Consider the following 21,607-nt stretch of genomic DNA (forward strand, 5'->3'; position numbering starts at 1 on the left):
GCGGAGTCCTGGACGTGTGCTGCTGCTGCCTCCCATTTTGTTGTTGGGATCCCTTTGTTGTTAGCTAGGGATCCCTTGTTGTTATGTTGTTAGTATGATGGTGTTGTGAAGAACCTAGAACCTGTTACTATGTTGGCTGCTGTGTATGCAGCTTATTATCTAGGGAGGGATCCCTATTATCTATCCCTATTCTACTATATTTTGTTGGCCCTACTTTGTTTTCTCGATTTACTATGACTGTGAATTTATCGTACATTACCCTGGAGATTTGCTTCTATATGGACCAGAGGGAGTACTAGATTGGGATCCCTACTAGATTTGCTGCCATATTGGGCAAACAACGAGGGCCAAAAGGCACAAATAATTGAAGAAAGACAGAAATGCAAACTTCTCTAGACTTGATACTTATTTGGTGAAAAGGACAGAGAGAAAAGAGGGGAAAAAGGTGCTCTTAATAATGCCAATTTGGGGCCGAGAGAGACAGAACCCAGCTCTTGCTCACGTGCGCAACCAAACGCGGTCTCGTCCTGTCCCACGCGGTCCCTTTCTACCGGCCCCTCACGACGCGGCCCCACACGTGACATAACGGTCAACTAAACGGGAATCCTGCCGTCTGAGCTGCTTCTGCGGGTTTCAAACAAGGGCTTGGAGAAAACTGAGGAAAAACTAAGGAGCTGGGGAAAACTGAGTACAACTAAGGACCTGAGGGCACGAAAATAGAAATCCCATTAATTAACTTTCATTAATAATTCTCTTCACATGCTTTGCCCTGATTTATCAGTATGCAACTTAAATTGCAAATAGACACTCCTCCATGGTATGAGAATGTTGGAAGGCACCCGATGATTCGGTTAGCCATGGCTTGTGTAAGCAAAGGTTGGGGGAAGTGTCATCCATAATGAAACTAAAATACATGTGTAAACAAAAGAGAAGAGGGATGATCTACCTTGCTGGTAGAGATAACGTCCTTCATGGGAGCCGCTCTTGGAAGTCTGGTTGATGAGGTAGTTAGAGTGCCCATTACCATTCGTTGACAACAACAAACACCTCTCAAAACCATTTTACTTCTGTCTTTAGAAAAATGAAAAGCTCTAGCACATGTTAATCCCTGCTTCCCTCTGCGAAGGGTCAATCTTTTACTTTTACATTGAGTCTCCATCCTTTCTTTGAGCATTTTCTTGAGAGCACAACTGTCATTCTTAGTATAATATGCTTGTCCCAAAATGTGATTAATTGTGGTATAACTTTGATGCTTTTATCTTTGATAATCTCTATTTCCATTCTTTCCATGAACTTCGAAGGTGCTCGAGCATTTATGTTTTGCTGTACAAATACGGGCAAGCGAGATACCACTTTATCATATCCTTTTATGAACATTGCAATCCTGCTGATAGACATGATTCATGATGCTTATTGTTAATTTGTTGGTACCTTTTTCATGATTGACATAGCTATTAGATGATTTTATTTGCATGTATCTTATTATGAATTGCTTAAGTACTTGCCATATCATGAGAATATTTACATCACATGAACAAATGTGTTCGTGAAAGTTCTTTTATCGCACTCAGTTGTTAACTGAATTGCTTGAGGACAAGCAATAAGCTAAGCTTGGGGGGAGTTGATACGTCCAAAACGTATCTACTTTCCCGAACACTTTTGCTATTGTTTTTCCTCTAATTTGTGTATTTTGGATACAACTAACACGGACTAACGCTGTTTTCAGCAGAATTGCCCTGGTGTCTCGTTTTTGAGCAGAAATTCAACTTTCAGGAAAATCCCCGGAATTTATGTCGAAGGGCTTATTTTTCCAGAAGATTCACGGAGCCAGAAGGGCAGGCCTGGGGGAGGCCCAGGGCCCCCACACACTAGGCCGGCGCGGCCTGGAGGGGGGGGGGGGGGCGCCGCTCTAGCGTGTGGCCGCCTCGGCCAGCCTCTGACGCCCCCCTCTGGACTACTTAATGGTTTCGATCTAAAAATGCGAGACGAGAAGTCGAAGTCGCCAGAAACCATCCAGTACACCGCCACCGTCGCGAAACTCCGTCTCGGGACCAGAAACTCCGTTCTGGCACTCCGCCAGGACGGGGAATTGGAGGAGATCATCGCCATCATCACCACCGACGCCTCTCCATCGACCAGCCATGTTTCCCCCATCCATGTGTGAGTAATTCCCCCGCTGTAGGCTGAAGGGGATGGTAGGGATTGGATGAGATTGGTCATGTAATAACATAATATTGTTAGGGCATAGTGCCTACTGTCCGTAATTGGTACTTTTATGATATTGTTGCAACTTGTTATGCTTAATGCTTGTCACTAGGGCCCGAGTGCCATGATCTCAGATCAACATGTTATCAATTCATGATGATATTCATTGCTTTATGATCTTACCTGCAAGTTGTATACACGTATCGTTGTCCGGAACCCGAGGCCCCAAGGTGACAAGAATTGGGACAACCGGAGGGGAAGGCGGTGATATGAGGATCACATGTGTTCACGGAGTGTTAATGCTTTGCTCTGGTGCTCTATTAAAAGGAGTACCTTAATTTCCAGTAGATTCCCTAGAGGCCCGGCTGCCACCGGCTGGTAGGACAAAAGATGTTGTGCAAGTTTCTCATTGCGAGCACGTACGACTATATATGGAACACATGCCTATTGATTGATTAGTACTTGGATACCGCTTTATTACTATCTGCAAATGCCCTACCTTGATTGTTACATGAGTTTCTCTCATCCATGCAACGCCCGTTCATCCATCCCTGTGCCTACAGTATTTTAATCCTACTGTTTACTATAATCACTACTGCTGTCTTTGTTACTCTGCTGCTGTTATTTCACTACTGCTACTGCTATAAAACTGTTACTACTGATAAACTCTCGCGAGCAAGTCTGTTTCCAGGTGCAGCTGAATTGACAACTCCGCTGTTAAGGCTTTCAAGTATTCTTTGTCTCCCCTTGTGTCGAATCAATAAATTGGGTTTTACTTCCCGCGAAGACTGTTGCGATCCCCTATACTTGTGGGTCATCACTTGCCTACGAAGTTCACGTCCATAGTCGTCAGGCACATTCTTCTTGGCTTGGGACGGTGTGCTCAAAAATGACTTAGCCCACTTCTTTTCCTTCTCTGGCTTGGGCTCGGGCTCTCTTTTTGCCTTCATTTCCGCCCTCCATTTCTCATGGTGAGCAGCCGCGGCCGCGTCGACTTCCTCGGCACTACGTTCCCAAGGCCTTGTGGGGAGAGGCTTCAGTGATGGCTCCGGTACCTTTGTGGTTTTAGGTACATAAGGGTCCGGGTTAATAGTCCAGGACTGCTTCTGCTTCTTCGCCGGAGGTGGATTGGGGGGCGGCGTCGGCTTACCCACCGGAGGCGGACTGGGGGGAGGCGTCTGCTTACCCGCCGGAGGTGGATTGGGGGGCGGCGTCGGCTGACGTGAAGGAGGTGTAGGTGAACCACCACCACCACCACCACCGCCACCGCCACCACCACCACCACCGGAGGGGGGTGGACTTGTTGGCCTTGGCGCCTCGCCTGGAAACACTATGTACTTCTTTTTCCATAGAATGAACTGGCGCTTGATATCTCCAAGTCTTCTCTCCCCTTCGGGTGTAGCATAGTCAATCTCCAGGTCCTCAAACCCTTGGACTATGTCCTCCACCGTGACACGAGCATAGCCATCTTGAATGGGGTTGTTGTGGTGGAGTGCTCCATGTTTACATGGTAAAGCACTGCCGATGGCTACCTTCATGGAAATGTTCCCCATTGGATAATGCAGATGACATTCTTTCATCTCCTTTACATCGTCCACGGGGTAGCAAGGAGGCTCCGGTGCAGTAATATCGATCGTCGGTGCATTAGCACCAGCCGGCGGGGCCTCCGTGGAAGCCACGCTGCTTCTCCGCTGCTGGCTTCCGACATCCGCTGGATGATCTTCATGTGTCCCAGCTGCCGATCTTTCTTGTACTAGTACATTCAGGGTTTTCTTCATCTCATCGAATTCCGATGCCAACCGCGCCACAACATCTGCATCCCGATCCGCCTTTCTCTTACGGCTTCTGTAACTGTAGGGGTCATTTTCCTAGGAAAACCCTACTTTCCACGGAATGGCCCCCATGCCTCGTATACGTCCTCCGTGTTCAGGATTCCCGAGGGCTTTTGTCAGCGCGTCATTCTCTCTGTTGAACTTGATCTTCCCCTCTTGAGCATCCCTCATTGCGTCAATAAGGGCTTGGGTGGGTTTAAACGTTTTCCTCGGTGAACACACTCCCCTGTCACTGGGTCTAGCGATCCCCCATGCCCGTACCGCCAGCTTTTGGCCCTTGGGTCCCATCCCTCTGTACCTAGAGGGATTCCTCGCTGCCTCAGGTCATCCTCCATCTTCTGCCACTTAGGCTCCGAAAGGCGGTATCCTCCTGGCCCCATAATATGATTGTACGTTTTCTTAGCCGCATTTGCCTTATTCTTTTCTGATATGGCCTTGAATTGATCTGATTTCTTTTGCCTCACAAATTCGGGCCAATCATCTTTCAGCTTCTCATACTGTCCCTTGAAATCCGGAGTTTTCCCCTTCTCGACATATTGAGCCGCTAATTTTTTTTGTAGATCCAAAATGCTGTGGCCATCTTCTGAAGAGCGAACTCTTTGACTAGCCTCCTCCTCTGACGTCCCTCTGGATTCTCGTTACCGAATTCGTCTTTTTTGTTGTATTCCGAAGGTAGAATGAAATGCTCCATAAGCTTTCTCCAGTATTCCTTTTTCGTTCTCTTGCTGACGAAAGTGGAACCAACACGTGCCTTCACTGGCTCATGCCATTCCTGGATGGTGATCGGGACGCTGTCTCTAACAACGACTCCTCATTGGTTGATGAACTTGGTATAATGCGCTTCGGGCTCCAGCGGCCTGCAGGTTGGACTGATAACATCGATGTTAAATGTTACTCCTTGTTTCAGCATCTTGGTTTTGCCACGCTTTGTCTTCACCGATTGTTTCGACGATCCGGCCGAGGGCTAAAATAAGAAAGAGAGTCGCGTTAATACACATATTTATTCAAATCGGTAAATTTGTATCACCAGAGGCTCAATGTATATATATACCTCGCCGGAGGTGGTTGCTAATTGCTTATCTCCATCGTCGTTTGTCGACGGTTGACCTCCATCGACAGTGTTCGTTCCTTCGTCATCACCTTGTTAACGACCTTCACCGTCACCGTCAAGGTTCAGATAAGAAGACACGTCCTCTTCTTCATCTTCTTCGGCCGCCACATAAGGAATGTCACCGTTTATGATGCCGAAAATATGTGCCTCAGCTTCCGCATTATAGTTTTCCCTTATCGGGTCGGCTCTATCGTCCGCCATATGTGTCACTCCTGAAAACAGTAGTAAAAACTAATTAATCCCGGTAAAGAAGGGGGGTAGTGGCGGTGGCGAAAGGGGGGCGGTGGCGGTGGTCAAAGGGTGGTGGCGGTGGCGAAAGGGCGGTGGCGAAAGGGGGGCGGTGGCGGTGCGGAGGACAACACACATAGGGGCCTCCCTCGCGGCCCCCCCCTCGATCCCAAAAAAAACACCGCGCGTATACGGAGGGGGCGACGAGGGGGTGTGGCGCACAAAGTTGTGCGCCGCCCCCTCCATATACGCGCGGTGGTTAAGTAAAAAAAATTAATTCAAATTTTAGTTAATTAAGTCAAATTTTAGTTAAGTCAAATTTTCTAAATTATTTATAATTAAAATTTTGTTAAGTTAATTTTTTAGTTAAGTCAAATTTATAATTAAAAATTTGTTAAGATAGAGATTTAATTCAAATTTTGTTAAATTTATAGAGTTAATTTTGTTAAGATAGAGATTTAATTTAAATTTTAGTTAAGTCAAATTTATAATTAAAATTTTGTTAAGTTAAAAAAATTGTGGAGAGAGGGGCGCCACATAGTACACGCGCGCCTGATACGTCTCCAACGTATCTATAATTTCTGATGTTCCATGCTAGTTTTATGACAATACCTACATGTTTTGTTCATACTTTATGATGTTTTTATGCGTTTTCCGGAACTAACCTATTAACAAGATGTCGAGGTGCCAGTTCCTGTTTTCTGCTGTTTTTGGTTTCAGAAATCTTACACAGGAAATATTCTCGGAATTGGACGAAACAAAAGCCCACGATCTTATATTTCACCGAAGGTTCCAGAGCACCGAAGAGGGGCCAGAGGGGAGCCAAGGGGGCCCCACCCCACATGGCAGCGCGGCCAAGGGGGGGCGCCCCCTATGGTGTGGGTCCCCTGGGACCCCTCCAAGGCTACCCTTCCGCCGCGAAAACCCTAAGGGGATAAGCCACGAGACGAGAAAAGTTACGCAGCCGCCGCCATCGCGAAGCCAAGTTCGGGGGACAGAAGTCTCTGTTTCGGCACGCCGCCGGGACGGGGAATTGCCCCCGGAAGCCATCTCCATCGACACCACCGCCATCTTCATCGCCGCTGCTGTCTCCCATGGTGAGAAGGGAGTAGTTCTCCCCCGAGGCTAAGGGCTCTACCGGTAGCTATGTGGTTCATCTCTCTCTCCCATGTACTTCAATACAATGATCTCATGAGCTGCCTTACATGATTGAGATCCATATGATGAGCTTTGTAATCTAGATGTCGTTATGCTATTCAAGTGGATTTTACTTATGTGATCTCCGGAGACTCCTTGTCCCACGTGTGTAAAGGTGACAGTGTGTGCACCGTGTGGGTCTCTTAGGCTATATTTCACAGAATACTTGTTCACTGGGTTATGATTTGAGTTGGATATCTCTATGAAATTGTGGTGTGTTAGTACCTCCTATGAATGCTCACAGTGACAGCGTGGGGTGTTTATTAGTACTTGGGAATACTTCTTTAAGGTTTGCTTTTGCAGCCCTACACGGTGAATTAGTGTTCGTTATCCCGCCAGAGAGTAATTCAGAATAGCATGATGAAGTGCTTATTTATATTCAATTATGATTGCAATGTTGAGAGTGTCCACTAGTGAAAGTATGATCCCTAGGCCTTGTTTCTAAGCATTGAAACACCGTTTCCAACAAGTTCTGCTACATGTTTACTTGCTGCCATCTTTATTTCAGATTGTTATTACCACTCATATTCATCCATATTACTTGTATTTCACTATCTCTTCACCGAACTAGTGCACCTATACATCTGACAAGTGTATTAGGTGTGTTGGGGACACAAGAGACTTCTTGTATCGTAATTGCAGGGTTGCTTGAGAGGGATATCTTTGACCTCTACCTCCCTGAGTTCGATAAACCTTGGGTGATTCACTTAAGGGAAACTTGCTGCTGTTCTACAAACCTCTGCTCTTGGAGGCCCAACACTATCTACAAGAATAGAAGCGTGCGTAGACATCAAGCTATTTTCTGGCGCCGTTGTCGGGGAGGTAAGGTAAAAGGTATTCACATCCTCCGACTACTAAGTTATTTCCTAGCACTGCTGCCGGTGTGTGAGTGCTCGAAGCTATTTTCTTTATATCCTGCAATTATATCTTTTTGTTTCTTGTTTTTATTTTCACTAGTTAGGCTTAATGGAAAACAATAAAAATATTAGAGATCTTTATGAACTTTATCTTGAATTAGGACATAATTTTTTTGAAGAGAGAATTAAAAAACCCATGGAACTTTGTTTGCAAAATAGTTGTAGCAATGTTATTATCATAAACTCTTTGAATACTATTATTGCTAATGCTATGGAAAATTCTAAGCTTGGGGAAGCTGGTTTTGAGGAGCATGATATTTTTAGTCCCCCAAGCATGGATGAGAAAATTTACTTTGATGATACTTTACCTCCTATATATGATGATTACAATGATGACTATCATATTTTCAGTCCACCTACTATTGAGGAGAAAATTAATTATGATTACAATATGCCTCCTATATATGATGATTATGGTGATGAGAATAATAATGATAGCTATCTTATTGAATTTGCTCCCACTACAATTAATAGTAATGATTATGCTTATGTGGAGAGTAATGATACTTTTATGCATGTGAATAAGAATGCTTTATGTGAGAGTTATATTGTTGAGTTTGTTCATGATGCTACTGAAAGTTATTATGAGAGAGGGAAACATGGTTATATGCATCTTAATAATATTAAATTTCCCCTCTTTATGTTAAGAATCTTGAAGTTGCGCTTGTGTTGCCTTTCTATGCTTGTTGCTTTGTGCTTTCAGTACTTGTTCCCTTACAAGATTCCTTTTCATAGGAAGTGGGTTAGACTTAAAAGTGTTTCTTATTTGCTTTTGATGCTCTATTTTACTTCAACTCTTATTTCTTGCGCGAGCATCATTAAAATTACTAAGCCCATCTTAATGGCTATAAAGAAAGCACTTGTTGGGAGATAACCCATGTTTTTATTTTGCTACTGTTTTGTTGCGTCTTGGATGTTGTTACTACTTTAGCAACCTCTCCTTATCATATTGTTGTGCCAAGTAAAGTCTCTAATAGAAAGTTGATACTAAATTTGGATTACTGCGCAGAAACAGATTTCTACCTGTCACGAATTTGAGTAGATCTCTCTGTAGAAGAATCAAAAAAATCTGCCAATTTACATGCGTGATCCTCAGATATGTACACAACTTTCATTAGTTTTGAGCTTTTTCATCTGAGCCTGTTAAGTGCCTCTAAAAAATTCGTCTTTATGGACTGTTCTGTTTTGACAGATTCTGCCTTTTATTTCGCATTGCCTCTTTTGCTGTGTTGAATGGATTTCTTTGTTCCATTAACTTTCAGTAGCTTTGGGCAATGTCCAGAAGTGTTAAGAATGATTATGTCACCTCTGAACATGTGAATTTTTGATTATGCACTAACCCTCTAATGAGTTTGTTTTGAGTTTGGTGTGGAGGAAGTTTTCAAGGATCAAGAGAGAAGGGTGATATAATGTGATCAAGAAAAGTGAAAAGTCTAAGCTTGGGGATGCCCCCGTGGTTCATCCCTGCATATTTCAAGAAGACTCAAGCGTCTAAGCTTGGGTATTCCCAAGGCATCCCCTTCTTCATCAACAACTTATCAGGTCATTTCTAGTGAAACTATATTTTTATTCCGTCACATCTTATGTGCTTTACTTGGAGCGTATGTTTGCTTTTATTTTTGTTTATATTTGAATAAATTCGGATCCTAGCAATCCATGTGTGGGAGAGAGACACGCTCCGCTTTTTCATATGAACACTGGTGTTCTTAGTTCTATCTTTAATATTCATGGCGGAGTTGAAAACCGCTTCGTTAATTGCTATTTGGTTGGAAAAAGAAAATGCTTCATGTGGTAAATGGTATATGGTCTTGAATAATTTGATACTTGGCAATTGTTTTGCTCAATAGATCATGTTTAAGCTCTTGCAACATGTACTTTGCACCTATTAATGAAGAACTACCATAGAGCTTGTTGAAATTTGGTTTGCATGATTGGTCTCTCTAAAAGTCTAGATATTTTCTGGTGAAGTGTTTGAACAACAAGGAAGACAGTGTAGAGTCTTATAATGCTTGCAATATGTTCTTATGTAAGTTTTGTTGTACCGGTTCATACTTGTGTTTGCTTCAAATAACCTTGCTAGCCAAAGCCTTATACTGAGAGGGAATTCTTCTCGTGCATCCAAAACCTTGAGCCAAAACCTATGCCATTTGTGTCCACCATACCTACCTACTATGTGGTATTTCTCTGCCATTCCAAAGTAAATTGCTTGAGTGCTACCTTTAAAATTTCATTCCTTGTCTTTGCAATATATAGCTCATGGGAAAATAGCCTTAAAAACTATTGTGGTATTGAATATGTTGCTATGTATCTTATTTCTTATAAGTTGCTTGTTGAGCGGTAACCATGTTTCTGGGGACACCATCAACTATTACACTTTTGTTGAATATCATGTGAGTTGCTATGCATGTTCGTCTTGTCTGAAGTAAGGGTGATTTATCATGATCAAATGGTTTGAGTATGCATATTGTTAGAGAAGAACATTGGGCCGCTAACTGAAGCCATGTATCATGGTGGAAGTTTCAGTTTGGACATTAATCCTCAATCTCTTATGAGAATATTATCTGTTGTTGAATGCTTATGCATTAAAGAGGAGTCCATTATCTGTTTTCTATGTTGTCCCGGTATGGATGTCCTTAGTTGAGATCTATCAAAAACGAGAAATCAAATGCGATCTATCTCCTTGGACCTTTGTACAGGCGGCATAGAGGTACCCCTTTGTGACACTTGGTTGAAACATATGCTATGCAATGATAATCCATGTAAATCCAAGCTAATTAGGACAAGGTGCGAGCACTATTGGTATTCTATGCATGAGGCTTGCAACTTATAGGATGTCTTATGCATAACACATATGAATTATTACTACCGTTGACAAAATTGTTTCTATGTTTTCAAAATAAAAACTCTAGCACAAAAATAGTAATCCATGCTTCCCTCTGCGAAGGGCCTTTCTTTTACTTTATGTTGAGTCAGTTTACCTACTTTCTTCTATCTTAGAAGCGAACACTTGTGTCAACTGTGTGCATTGATTCCTACATACTTGCTTATTTGCACTCATCATATTACTTTGTGTTGACAATTATCCATGAGATATACATGTTGAAGTTGAAAGCAACTGCTGAAACTTATATCTTCCTTTGTGTTGCTTCAAAACTTTCTACTAAGAATTTATTGCTTTATGAGTTAACTCCTATGCAAGTCTTATTGATGCTTGTCTTGAAAGTACTATTCATGAAAAGTCTTTGCTATATGATTCAGTTATCCCAAGTGCAATAATGCTCCAAGTACGGGTTTTCGAATTCATTCCTCGCTGACCGCGCGTCATCTTCGGTTCACGATTGAGGCTCAGATGGAGACTGATGAGATACAGGCTCTGGCTAAGGTTGACATCCAGGCTCTGGACAAGCGATAAGAGAGACTTTCTGAAGGATCCAGCTAAGAAAATGAAATGGGTTAGTGGGAACAAGCAGCTAAAGCGCAAAGGTAAGGATGAGCTCGAAAAGTGCAAACTTGAATGATAGCTAGTGGTGGATTGAGACTTTTGAGCTTCTCCATCGATCACTTTTGCGGAAGCTGAGTCCCTCCGCGTTCCGTCATCTGGCTTATGTTCTTCATGTAGCATTCAGATCGAATGACTCTATGAAATTACGTCGATACTTCCACATATTATGGGTAACGTAGGAGACATCCCTATTTTCCCCCGGGGGTCTTAATTACCCCTCTGTACCCTCGCTTGAATGAAGACACCCGATCCCGATCGGCCCGACTTTCCCAAATGCAAATGTCGACCACCAGCCCTTTTCCTTTAGTACGGGTATTGATTTCTTGTTTTTTTTTTGTTGTTTTAGTCGTGGTGATCGCCCGGGAAGAAAGTATCATTGTCTTTACCATTGCTTTGAATCACTTCATTCATCTCATATGCTTTACAATAGTATTGATCAAGATTATAATAGTAGCATGTCACTTCAGAAATTATCCTTGTTATCGTTTACCTAATCGAGGGCGAGTAGGAACTAAGCTTGGGGATGCTTGATACATCTCCAACGTATCTATAATTTCTGATGTTCCATGCTAGTTTTATGACAATACCTACATGTTTTGTTCATACTTTATGATGTTTTTATGCGTTTTCCGGAAACCTATTAACTAGATGCCGAGGTGCCAGTTCCTGTTTTCTGCTGTTTTTGGTTTCAGAAATCTTACACAGGAAATATTCTCGGAATTGGACGAAACAAAAGCCCACGATCTTATATTTCACCGAAGGTTCCAGAGCACCGAAGAGGGGCCAGAGGGGAGCCAAGGGGGCCCCACCCCACATGGCGGCGCGGCCAAGGGGGGGGGCGCGCCCCCCTATGGTGTGGGTCCCCTCGGACCCCTCCGAGGCTGCCCTTCCGCCTATAAAGTCTCTCCGCCGCGAAAACCCTAAGGGGATAAGCCACGAGACGACAAAAGTTACGCAGCCGCCGCCATCGCGAAACCAAGTTCGGGGGACAGAAGTCTTTGTTCCGGCACGCCGCCGGGACGGGGAATTGCCCCCGGAAGCCATCTCCATCGACACCACCGCCATCTTCATCGCCGCTGCTGTCTCCCATGATGATGAGGGAGTAGTTCTCCCCCGAGGCTAAGGGCTCTACCGGTAGCTATGTGGTTCATCTCTCTCTCCCTTGTACTTCAATACAATGATCTCATGAGCTGCCTTACATGATTGAGATCCATATGATGAGCTTTGTAATCTAGATGTCGTTATGCTATTCAAGTGGATTTTACTTATGTGATCTCCGGAGACTCCTTGTCCCACGTGTGTAAAGGTGACAGTGTGTGCACCGTGTGGGTCTCTTAGGCTATATTTCACAGAATACTTGTTCACTGGGTTATGATTTGAGTTGGATGTCTCTATGAAATTGTAGTGTGTTAGTACCTCCTATGAATGCTCACAGTGACAGCGTGGGGTGTTTATTAGAAATTGGGAATACATCTTTAAGGTTTGCTTTTGCAGCCCTACACGGTGAATTAGTGTTCGTTATCCCGCCAGAGAGTAATTCAGAATAGCATGATGAAGTGCTTATTTATATTCAATTATGATTGCAATGTTGAGAGTGTCCATTAGTGAAAGTATGATCCCTAGGCCTTGTTTCTAAGCATTGAAACACCATTTCCAACAAGTTCTGCTACATGTTTACTTGCTGCCATCTTTATTTCAGATTGTTATTACCACTCATATTCATCCATATTACTTGTATTTCACTATCTCTTCGCCGAACTAGTGCACCTATACATCTGACAAGTGTATTAGGTGTGTTGGGGACACAAGAGACTTCTTGTATCGTAATTGCAGGGTTGCTTGAGAGGGATATCTTTGACCTCTACCTCCCTGAGTTCGATAAACCTTGGGTGATTCACTTAAGGGAAACTTGCTGCTGTTCTAGAAACCTCTGCTCTTGGAGGCCCAACACTATCTACAGGAATAGAAGCGTGCGTAGACATCAGCGCCCCTCGATCGATCTCCCGTGCCCTGTGACGATCGACGCGTGAGCGGCGCCGGCGGTGGCCGGCCGAAAGGTGCACGGCCGGTGGCGGCGCATGTGGTGCGCGCCTCAGCGGCCGCCGCCGCGCGCGCGGCGTTTTGTGCGATACGTGCGTTGCGCGCGGCGCGCGCGGCCGTCAGAGACGTACGGGGGGCGACGAGGAGGCGGCGGCGCAGGAGACGTGGGCGACGAGGAGACGGCGGCGCAGGAGTTCGGCGGCGCAGGAGGGCGCACGGCAGCGGAGGAGTCGACGGCGGCGCGGAGTCGATCGAATGGCAGCCTGTCGGCGTTCACGAGGAAGAAGATTGAATTGAACCGTGCGCGGGCGCGCGAGTTTTTATAGGCGTGGGGCTTTAGTCGCGGTTGGGGTCACAAACCGCGACTAAAGGGTAGCCTTTAGTCGCGGTTGGTGACCCCAACCGCGACTAAAGCCTTTTTTTCGCCAATTTTACGGTTCCCGCGGAAACAACCTTTAGTTGCGGTTGGGGTGCTTTTCCAGTTTAATAAAACTAATTCATTTCAAAATTTTAAAAATACAAATAATATATCAAAAAATTCAGAAAAATAAAACTAATTCATTTCATATTCTTAAAAATACAAATAATATATCAAAAAATTCAGAAAAATAAAACTAATTCATTTCAAAATCTTAAAAATACAAATAAAATATCAAAAAATTCAGAAAATAAAACTAATTCATTTCAAAATCTTAAAAATACAAATAATGCACCAAAAAATTAAAAAAATAAAACTAATTCATTTCAAAATCTTAAAAATACAAATAATGCATCAAAAAATTCAGAAAAATAAAACTAATTCATTTCAAAATCTTAAAAATACAAATAATGCATCAAAAAATTCAGAAAAATAAAACTAATTCATTTCAAAATCTTAAAAATACAAATAATACATCAAAAAATTCAGAAAAATAAATTTCTTCCCGCCCCCCTCTTCCCACCAGTTCTTCTCGGCCGCCTCTATCCTCCCGCCCCCCTCTTCCCGCCAGTTCTTCCGAAGATGTCGTAGGGCGTGTGCACCAACGACATCTTCGAGAAGTTGCGTCACGGGAGATTTTCCAACCATTTACCCAACACTGTTAGAGGAGATGGAGTCTTTCACGGGCTTGCAGGAAAATTTTCCCGAGGAGCAACTTCTGAAGATGTCGTAGGGCGTGTGCACCAACGACATCTTCGAGAAGCTGCGCCATGGAAGATTTTCCAACCGTTTACCCAACACTGTTAGAGGAGATGGAGTCTTTCACGGGCTTGCAGGATAATTTTCCCGATGAGCAACTTCCGAAGATGTCGTAGGGCGTGTGCACCGACGACATCTTCGAGAAGCTGCGCCACGGGAGATTTTCCAACCCTTTACTCCATCCATGGGGATGAAACTCTCCCTACCTGCTAGGTTGGCTTGTTGGTCTGCTTGCCAAGGCGTATCGATGCTCCTTTTATAGGCACGGCACCGCTTCTGCTTTGTCTTGTTCCTCCGACAGGCCGTCGTGCGCTACATGCTTTATCTCATCGAGCAGTGCGTCCACCCATGCGTCCTTATCCTGCCGACAGCTTTAGTCACGGTTGCACCCTCCAGCCGGGACTAAAGCTTACCCAACTGTCCTTATTCCACCGACAGTTTTCTTAGATGACACAAAACCACCTTTAGTCCCGGTTGCACCCACCAGCCGAGACTAATGGTTAGATGACCAGATCTGGATTCCTCTTCTTCCCGCCATTTCTTCCCAGTCTTCCCGCCTCTTTCTTCCTGCCACTTTCTTCCCGCCTCCTGTCTTCCCGCTCCCATTTTTCCCACCATTTCTCACTACATATATGTAGCCCGGCTTGGCCAGCATTATCACATCTCTACAATCTCTCATCACTTTCTCATGGCTTCCACCGTACCCACTCTAACCTACCAGCAGGTGGAGGAGCTTTGCGCCTCGAACTACCGTTGCCCACCGGGCTACCGCGTCCCCATCGGCTGGAGCCTAATCGCCGGAGGCGTGCCGGTCCCTCCCGTTCCTCAGGGTACTGCGCGCCGGGCGGCCATCACGAACCACTACTACCTCGACCTCACGCCGGAGCAGCGGATGAATCCCCGCTGGCATCCCGATAACCAACATACTTGGGACGCCTTCTTCATCAATCGGCGTGAGAGGGCGCTCGCCAGGTATGAAGAGGACGGTCTGCCTCCTAGGAACTTCCACGAGGCCGGCCATCGGCTATGGTGGTACGGCCGGACTCTGCAGAGCATCATGGACTACATCACGGCCGGCGATATCCCCCGCCTGCGCTACCCTCAGTTCGAGCCACGAGCGCCGCCCGACGATAGCGACGACGGCAGCGACGACGACGGCGGCAACTTAGAAGGCGACAACTACCAGTACAACGGCGGCGACTATGAAGACTACGAGTATGCATATTATACGCCTAGGCAGGAGTATGACTAAATCACTCCAAATTTCATGTATCATCAGTTGTATCTCGAATCAATCGGATCATTCGAAAATGGACACCAAACACATCACGGATAATATAATTCACATGATCCATTCAACAAAGTTTGGTACAATAAATTATTACACATCATTTCTTCCCTTGTGTCCCTGCTTGCTTACGATTGTGCCGTATTGACGAGGGATCACCTCGCCAATGCCTATGTATTGTAGACTTGGGTTTCGGGAGAGAGCGACGATGGAGATTCCGGGAGCGAGATTAGGCACATGATGTACCCAGCTTCGGGTCCCCTCGGTGGAGGATCCCTACGTGCTGCTAGCAATCCAGTATATAATCATAGATGTGTTTACAGGGTGCCGCCGTAGCGGAGCTATGGTGTCTATCTCTTGTCTATCTGTTGGCTTCCTTATTTTGGGTGCCCTGGCTAGCTTTATATATCCAACCAGCTTAGGGTTTTACAAGAGTCCTAGTCGACTACTTCTTCGGGTTTCCTTGTTGGGCCTTCTCCATATTGGGCCGAGCCGATCTAGGTATACCAATAATGGGTACCCGAAGGGTATACCCATGTCAGTAGCCCCCGAGTGTCTAGGGAAGTCGAAACTTGCGTAGAGACTCCAAGCATAATCATCTCCGAAGTCGAAGAAAATACAAGGCGAGGTCCATGTCGTAGGTCATGTGTAGCGTAGATGATGTCGACAATTCTTGAAATTATTTTTCTATCAGGTGCGCGACAGCGCTCCCGATGGGAGTAGCCCCCGAGTCTATGGGTAAGTGTTTGCACTTAGGCATAGACTCAAGTTGTACTACTCGATGAAGAACTTAACAATATTTCTGGAGGACTTGATGAAATCCATGTGCTCCCGATGGGAGTAGGCTCCACTCGAGTCGTAGAATCGAGTTGAGTCTACAAACCTTGATTGTCATAGATGATGTCGAAGTTATTTTTCTATCGGGTGCACGACCAGCGCTCCCGATGGGAGTAGCCCCCGAGGCTACAGCCAAGTGTTTGCACTTGGGTGTAGGCTCAACTTGCTTTTAATGGACACCACAATTTTTCCTCTTTCTTGTATCTTATCGGGAGGGTGAACAATACTCTCGATAAGAGTAGCCCCCGAGGCTACAACCAAGTGTTTGCACTTGGGTGACTTGCTTTTAATGGACACCACAATTTTTCCTCTTTCTTGTATCTTATCGGGAGGGTGAACAATACTCTCGATAAGAGTAGCCCCCGAGGCTACAGCCAAGTGTTTGCACTTGGGTGTAGGCTCAACTTGCTTTTATTGGACACCACAATTTTTCCTCTTTCTTGTATCTTATCGGGATGGTGAACAATACTCTCGATAAGAGTAGCCCCCGAGCCTATGTGCAGGTGCTTACACCTGGGCATAGACTCAAGATGTACTACTCGATAAAGAACTTGACCATATTTCTGGGCGCAACCCCTCTTTTTATCGACTCCAGGCCGTTGCTATTTTTATTTGACATCCATATCTATATTGTACAAGGATAATGGTAAATGGGCTGGTTCATCTGACAGATCAGGTACCAGTTAACTGCTCTTGTGGCAATCCCGCTGATACGTCTCCAACGTACCTATAATTTCTGATGTTCCATGCTTGTTTTATGACAATACTTACATGTTTTGCTTGCACTTTATAATGTTTTTATGCATTTTCCGGAACTAACCTATTAACGAGATGCCGAAGGGCCAGTTGATGTTTTCTGTTGTTTTTGGTTCCAGAAAGGCTGTTCGGACAATATTCTCCGAATTCGACGAAACGAAGACCCAACATCTTATTTTTCCCGGAAGCCCCAGAACACTGAAGGAGAGTCGGAGGTGGGCCAGAGGGCCACCACACAATAAGGCGGCGCGGCCCCAGGCCTGGCCGCGCCGGCCTACTGTGTGGGACCCCCAGGCACCCTCCTACGCCTCCTCTTCGCCTATAAGACCCCTTTCAACCTAAAAACCCGATACCGATTGACGAAACTCCAGAAAGACTCCAGGGGCGCCGCCACCATCGCGAAACTCCAATTCGGGGGACAGAAGTCTCTGTTCCGGCACCCTGCCGGGATGGGGAAGTGCCCCCGGAAGCCATCTCCATCGACGCCACCGCCTCCATCATGCTCCGTGAGTAGTTCCCCCATGGACTACGGGTTCTAGCTGTAGCTAGTTGGTACTCTCTCCCCCATGTACTTCAATACAATGATCTCATGAGCTGCCTTACATGATTGAGATTCATCTGATGTAATCGGTGTTGTGTTTGTTGGGATCCGATGGATTGTTACATTATGATTAGTCTATCTATAAAGTTTGTGAAGTTATTGTTGCTGCAATCTTGTTGTGTTTAATGCTTGTCACTAGGGCCCGAGTGGCATGATCTTAGATTTAAGCTCTATACTTATTGCTTAGATTGTATCTACAAGTTGTATGCACATGTCTATGTCCGGAACCAAAGGCCCCAAAGTGACAGAAATTGGGACAACTGGAGGGGAAGGCTTAGATATGAGGATCACATGTTTTCACGGAGTGTTAATGCTTTGCTCCGGTGCTCTATTAAAAGGAGTACCTTAATTTCCAGTAGATTCCCTAGAGGCCCGGCTGCCACCGGCTGGTAGGACAAAAGATGTTGTACAAGTTTCTCATTGCGAGCACGTATGACTATATATGGAAAACATGCCTACATGATTAATAATCTTGATGTTCTATCTTAATGCTATTTCAATCCTATCAATTGCCCAACTGTAATTTGTTCACCCAACACTTGTTATTGGAGAGTTACCACTAGTGTAGATAGCTGGGAACCCCGGTCCATCTCTAATCATCATATACTCGTTCTACATGTCATTGGAAGTAGTATCAACTATTTTCTGGTGCCATTGCTCTCATATTACTGCTACTGCTGCTGTGTTACTGTTACTACTGCTCTCATATTACTGCTTCTTTCACATCACCCCTGTTACTAGTGCTTTTCCAGGTACAGCTGAATTGACAACTCAGTTGTTAAGGCTTATAAGTATTCTTTACCTCCCCTTGTGTCGAATCAATAAATTTGGGTTTTACTTCCCTCAAAGACTGTTGCGATCCCCTATACTTGTGGGTTATTAAGACTATTTTCTGGCGCCGTTGCCGGGGAGGCATAGCTCTACTCATAAGTTCACCTGGGGAGTACACTCCTCCTCTCTCTCTGTTTTATTTTATTTTATTTTACTTAGTTTACTTCTGTCTAGTTTATTTGTGCTTAGTTTATTTCTGTCTAGTATTATTTTGCTTAGTTTACTTTTGTCTAGTTTGTTTTTGTCTTGTTTTATTTTCCCTATATACCCAAAAATCCATAAAAATTTGAAAAACCTAAAAATTAAAAACTGTTGTTATGGAAGAACCCACAACCTATTTGGAGCTTATTGAATTATATAATAATTATAGAGAATCAAGAACGGGAAAAGTTATGAGTGCTGCGATAGAAAAATTGAATACAATTGCTAAAATCTTGCTTAAACGCCATGATATAAACTGTTGCTCTAAAGAGGATACTAAACATCTTAAATTTCAATGTGGCTTTATAGAGGAAGTTTTAATTAAGAACTATAATTGGAATAGCTATATTCATCTCGGGTTCGAAGAAGTAGAACAATTTGTCTTATTTATGGGAGCCTCTGAGATAGAATCCTTCATGTCTAAAAATTATGAAACTTGTGTTGTTTGTAAGGACCTTAAAGATTATGTCTCTTCTATCCTTAATTTTTGCATAGAAAGTTATATTGATAATCCTTATATCATTGATTATAAAGAGAGACTCATTAATGCACAAGAATGCACTCACAATTTGCAGGAACTAGTGGAAGAAGAAATTGATGAACCTGAAAGCTCATTGGATGAAAAAGAGGAGAAAATTGATGAACCTGAAAGCTCATTGGATGAAAAAGAAGAAGAGAGTGATGAACAAAAGGAGGAAGAATGGATTAGCTACCCATGCCAACCTTCTAATGAGAGTAACTCTTTATCTCTTACACTATTTGATTGTCCTCCATGCTTACCAAAGGAGGTTGAATGTTATGTTCCTGTGGATTCTCTTGAAATATTTCCTATTAGTAAAACTTGTGAAAATGATTATGCTACTGTTATCTATGATAATCCATGCTATTTTGATAAATCTTATGATAATGCTTTGTTTGTGCCTGATGTCGAAATGCATGGTACTAAAGAGTTTTGCTTAGCAAATGTTTATGATAAATCTCTAGATGATGGTCCTATGTTACTTGATAAATTTAATTGTACTACTAATGAAAATGGGATTGGAGAGTTCTTGACTTCATCTAAAAGTCCCATATCTTTTGAGATTGATCAATCATCTTGTTATATTATTGATAAAAGTGGATTTGAAAGTTTTGATCCTATTATTTTTGAGCCTGATAAAAATTATGTGTTTGTGGATCATGAAAAGTATGCTGCATTTGATAGTTATATTGTTGAGTTTATTCATGAAGCTACTGAAAATTATTATGAGAGAGGAAAATATGGTTGTAGAAATTTGCATGGTACTAAAACACCTCTCTATATGCTGAAAATTTTGAAGTTGCTCTTGTTTTATCTTGCTATGATCGTCTCTTTGTTCTTCATGAATTTATTTGTGTACAAGATTCCTATGCATAGTAAGTGGGTTAGACTTAAATGTGTTTTGAATTTGCTTCTTGATGCTCTCTTTTGCTTCAACTCTTATTTCTTGAGAGTGCATCATTAAAAACTGATGAGCCCATCTTAATGGCTATAAAGAAAGAACTTCTTGGGAGATAACCCATGTGTTTATTTTGCTACTGTTTTGTTGTGTTTTGGAAGTTGTTACTACTGTAGCAACCTCTCCTTATCTTTATTTTATTGCAATATTGTGCCAAGTGAAGTCTCTAATAGAAGGTTGATGCTAGATTTGGATTTCTGCGCAGAAACAGATTTCTTGCTGTCACGAATCTGGGTATGATTCTCTGTAGGTAACTCAGAAAAATCTGCCAATTTACGTGAGCGATCCTCAGATATGTACGCAACTTTCATTAGTTTTGAGTGTTCTGATTTGAGCAACGGAAGTACCTCTTAAAAATTCGTGTTTACTGGCTATTCTGTTTTGACAGATTCTGTCTCTGTTTTTTGCATTGTCTCTTGTGGACTTTAAGCAAGGCTTTCTAGACGTGGAGAGCTGTAGCTAATGTTTAATTGAGTTCTTGCAATGTGTCACTACAGGGCTAAAGTGGATTAAAGTTTTTTGAGTACTAACCCCTCTAATGAAGTTTATGAGAAGTTTGGTGTGAAGGAAGTTTTCAAGGGTCAAGAGAGGAGGATGATATATGATTAAGAAGAGTGAAAAGTCTAAGCTTGGGGATGCCCCCGTACGTGGTTCATCCCTGCATATTTCAAGAAGACTCAAGCGTCTAAGCTTGGGGATGCCCAAGGCATCCCCTTCTTCATCAACTTATCAAGTTTCTTCTATTGAAACTATATTTTTATTCGGTCACATCATATGTGCTTTACTTGGAGCGTCTGTGTGTTTTTATTTTTGTTTGTGTTTGAATAAGATCGGATCCCAGCAATACATGTGTGGGAGAGAGACACGCTCCGCTTTTTCATATGAACACTGGTGTTCTTAGCTTTATTTTAATGTTCATGGCGGAGTTGAAAACTGCTGCATTTATCGATATTTGGTTGGAAACAGAAAGTGCTTCATAATGTCTTGAATAATTTGATACTTGGCAATTGTTTTGAGCTCTCATAAATCATGTTTAAGCTCTTGCATCATGTAGTTTAAACCTATTAGTGGAGAACTACCGTAGAGCTTGTTGAAATTGGTTTGCATGATTGGTCTCTCTAAGGTCTAGATATTTTTTGGTAAAAGTGTTTGAGCAACAAGGAAGACAGTGTAGAGTTTTATAATGCTTGCAATATGTTCTTATGTAAGTTTTGCTGTACCGGTTAACACTTGTGTTTGCTTCAAACAACCTTTCTAGCCAAAGCCCTGTACTGAGAGGGAATGCTTCTCGTGCATCCAAAACCTTGAGCCAAAACCTATGCCATGTGTGTCCACCATATCTACCTACTATGTGGTATTTACTGCCATTCCAAGCAAATACTTCATGTGCTACCTTTAAACAATTC

Source organism: Lolium perenne, chromosome 2 (genome assembly GCF_019359855.2).
Source record: "Lolium perenne isolate Kyuss_39 chromosome 2, Kyuss_2.0, whole genome shotgun sequence".
Lineage (NCBI taxonomy): Eukaryota > Viridiplantae > Streptophyta > Magnoliopsida > Poales > Poaceae > Lolium > Lolium perenne.